Consider the following 4,543-nt stretch of genomic DNA (forward strand, 5'->3'; position numbering starts at 1 on the left):
CAAGAATACAAAGGCAACTAGCTGTGGAGAAGATATTTGAACCAGTCAATTCCAAACCCACATGTTGCTTATTACCAATCTATCTAATCTCTTGGCCAATAATAGAACAAAAGACAGGGTAAATCTTGGGTCAGTTTGAAAATAGGACAAATTGATTTTTTGTGCTGCCCAGAAATTCTTTTCTTGTGCTCTGACTTGTACCATTTTCTTTTACTTATATTCATGTATCCTAAGCTCTCATTCTCTCTTTCTCCATTATCAGTTGGTCTCACAAGAAGATCTGGGAAGTCATTCACATTTAAGTAAAAAAGACTGAATAGCTTCTTTCATTTTTAAGAGTTACTTATTTTTAAAACATAGATCATCCTGCAACTAAGAAGAATAAATCTCTAGTTGTGGGATAGGAAATATTTTTGAAGGAGCTTATTTGAACAAAGACATATTGTTGTTACTCCTAATATTATATCATAGAGCTGCTAGCAGTGTGGTCTTAGGAAGTAGTATAGTGTTATAGAAAGCATGGACTTTGGACTCAGCGGATGAATTAAATCCATGTTATGCTTCTGGTGTCTTTGTGACTCTATTTAAATTTCTGTAATTTTCATTTTCTCATCTGTAAAATGAATTATGTAATGCCTGCCTTATATATCTTTGGGAAGATTAAAGAGGTGTTGTATATGGAGGGTACTGCAAAATATTTGTGAAGTGAATGAATGAAGGATGTCTGTGCTGTGCTTAGCAGAGTCCTAGGACAAGAAAGGCAGTAAATACTTACAAAGCTGGAGCTGGGGCCTGGGCAGAATAAGTGAGGGGAAGAAAAGTTGGCAACTTGGAGCCAAGTATAGAAAATAAAAAGTTTTCATTTCAATCCAAATCATTTGTTATGTATTATAAGTTTCTGTGCTAATGGAGTAACAGATCATTTATTTTGGAATCTGTCTGCTTGAAATATCTAAATATATGTTGTATGTATTACCATTATAATAAATGAGGACAGTTTGCTATGATTAGGGTGATGTGTATGGTGGCAATGTGACCAGCAAGGGCCCTTCATTGAAGTCACTGGTCCAGCCTGAGAGTCATGACCAGGTAGCCTGGAAAATGATGGGGAATTGCCATCAGGTTGCTGCAATCAACATGACTTGTGGTGACTCTTGGTCATTTTTGCATTGCTGGAGTAATAACTCTTTCAACGTGCTAAATTGTAATTATTCAAATCTTTTCTACAAATTCCATTTTGGGAGTTTCAGACATCAAGGAAAAAGCAAGAGGTGTGCCCAGCAGATGTTGGAGATGTGATCTAGCCTTTTATTTTTCTCTTTTAATCATTATGCATTTCAGAGTAAAGATACTTCAAATCTGAAAATGCATCCGTGTAATAGAAGTTTTCCTATACAAATAAAAAGGTAAATATATTAAAATAATACATGCCTCTGATTTAAACTGGTAATTAAATAGTCTTAAATTGTTTATTGGGAATCATAGTTCATACCTATATTAATGGTAAATTTATGTGGTGGAATAGATTTTACGGGAAAAGGAGATACACTTTTTTTTGTTCTGGTACATTGGTAGACAGTGTTTTCTGAGTCAGCTCAAGGAATCTTATCAATTGAAAAGAAAGGCTGTTGCTCAGTCTAAAGGGGCAATTGTAATATCTCAAGTGTTTTCAATTGTGGTGTATTGTCTAGAGGAAAATAGATGAAGGGTGTATAATTTGAAAATTATGTGTACTCCAAGTATTGAGTCCCTAAGAGGTTTCAGGACACAGCTCCCCAGGGACATCTGAATTTCCTGAGGGCATTTTAGATACTCATTCAGAGCAGCTGTAGTCCTCGTTCCTGTCCCTCTTGTGACTGCCTCTGCTTGACTCAAGATGAAGATCAGTGTCAGAATCACATAATAGCATGCTGCTTTTTATTTCTAACACCCCAGGTGGCTGATGGCATTTCCCCCTTATACTACCCAAGGAGTCAGAGCAGAAATAAAACCCCATGATAATTCATATTTATGCTCTGTTGATCCTCCTCCTTTGATGTTCTGACCAGTTTCACAATCTGTTTCTATGCTGACCTCATTATTATTGACTTATTTCAAAAAGGAAGGGCAAATTTGGATTTTTTTCCCTTAATTATTATTTTTATCAAATTATAAAAGAAAAATATGCTTAGAGAAACATTTGTTTAAATAAAAAAATGTATAGAATCAATAAATCAGATCAAATGTTATAATTAGAGTATATTTTCTTCCAATATTTCCCCTACACTCTATGGGTTCTTTCTTCACCTCAGCACTATTGACATTTTGGGCAGAATAATTGTCGTTGGGGCATGACCTGTGAATCCTAGAGTGTTTACGGCATCCATGGCCTCTACTCAAAAGAGTAGAGATGCCAACAGAATCTCCCTGCTACCCAGTCATAAGAATCAAAAATGTTTCCAGACATTGCCAAATGTCCCCTTGGTAGCAAAATTGACTTCAGTTGAGAAGTATGTCTAAACATTAAAACAAAAATAGAATTTTACTGTCTGTACAATTTTATATTCTGCTTTTTAAGCTTATTTTGCATGTTGGAAATCTTTCTATATCATCAGAGAGCCTTGAAATGATAATTTCTGTTGGCTGTATTCCCTTGATAGAATATGACTTATTTAGTCTTCTTATTATCGACCCATTCAGTTATTTCCTAATTTCCTTTTGGTTTATAGATAAAAATTTAATGAACATTCTTATACGTAAATATTTAACCCCATCATTGATCAGAAAATTTCTTATGTCTTTCAAAACTCATAATCTCATTTTCAAAATAATAAGGTACTTTTGAAATGAGTAATTTTTCAGAACTTTGAGGTCTCAGTGGAGTGAGTGGTAGACATCTTCTACTCAAAACAAGTTAGTAGCTAAAAGATTTCTGAATATCTTGTTAACCTCTTTTGAATAAAGATTCAAAAGTTCGCAAGTCCAGTGAAAGCTAAGGACAGTTATGCCTTAAAACTATACACATTGTTACACACACACACACACACACACACACAGTTTTGCATACAATTTCAGGAGGGCTATAGATGTATGAAGAATAACCAGGTTAAGGAGTCCTGTTAAGGAGATGCCTGGTCCCTGCTGTACCTTTTATAAAGGGGTAGGCATGGTGTATATTATAACCTCCACAAAGAGCTGAGGAAACCAAGAGTAAGGGGCATCTCCATGACTTTTAATTTGGCTCTGTGTTGGATCCAGAAGCCTGGGGCCCAGTGAGTCTTTATAAATTTAATGAACTACATTAAGGAAAATTTGGAGGCACAGAAGTGAGACTTTTTCTGTTTTTTTAGACCTGTGATAGGATTGGGTAAGTGAAGTCTTAAGTTTCCTGAGCTGGCCTGACCCAGCTGTGAAGTCCTTTTCTGATACCGCCAGCAGTATCAAGGGAAGATAAAACCAATACCAAACATGAGGTGTTTATCAGCATCTGTACACACCCGTTAGGCTGAATATAATTTACTTCCCACTGTAGACTGAGAAATAATCATTTCTATAAGCAGTCCTCCGTGGAGTGAATTATGTATCACATCATAGTGACGATGGTCGTGGCCATTGCTTTTCAGTACAGAGATGGAAAAAGAAGAAAGGGAAGGTAAATCATATCTATTGCAACTGAGCACCTACTCTTTGCTAAACACCATTCACCCTTTGCTTCCATACTTTTGTTGAATTCTTACAGTAACTCTGGGACAGAGTTGATAATACCATTATTTTACTAATAGTAATTCAGATAGTTAAGCCGTTTGCCCAGTGTCAAGACTTTCCCCATCTCCTTCAATACCCTACTATCCCCACCTCCTATAAAAGGATGGCCCTACCTGTATGCATCCCATTAAAAATTGATATATCACTTTCTGGAAGGCCTTCTAAAGCTCTCTTAGAGGGTCATGTTATCTACTTTGACAGACACTAATCTTGGGTTTAGGAGACCTGCCTATTTATCCTTGCTCTTTATCACTTAGTTATCAGTAATGCTGGACTAGTCACTAATTTTCTTTGAATATTGTTTCTCACCACAGATGATGTGGTACTTAATACATAACATGAAGAGCTCATACTGATGAAAGTGCTTTCTTAATTCTAAAGTAAAACAAAACTGTAAAAGGTTGCTTCTTTTAAGAGACATTTAAACTCCCTGAGCTTCAGTTTACTAATTTATAGAATTGAAATAACTCCTATCTCATGAGGTTGTTAAATTGTTCATTCAACAGATACTTATTGAGCGTATACTATGCACGAAGCGCGTCTTGTTTTGTTAGGGGAAATGTAGTGGTGGTAGACATGATATCAACAAGCAGAAAAAACCAAAATGATTAATTGCCCAATCGTGGTAAGCACTATGAAAGAAAGAAAGAAGCAGTTGGATTGGAGGTTGAGGGTGCTGCTTTATTAGGGCAGTCAGGGAGAGCCTCTCTAAGGAGGTAATGGAGACCTGAGAGCTGAAGGATGAGAGGTCACCAGAAAGGTTTCTTCTAGAGAGTAAAGACATGTGTTACTAAATGAT

Source organism: Vicugna pacos, chromosome 3 (genome assembly GCF_048564905.1).
Source record: "Vicugna pacos chromosome 3, VicPac4, whole genome shotgun sequence".
Lineage (NCBI taxonomy): Eukaryota > Metazoa > Chordata > Mammalia > Artiodactyla > Camelidae > Vicugna > Vicugna pacos.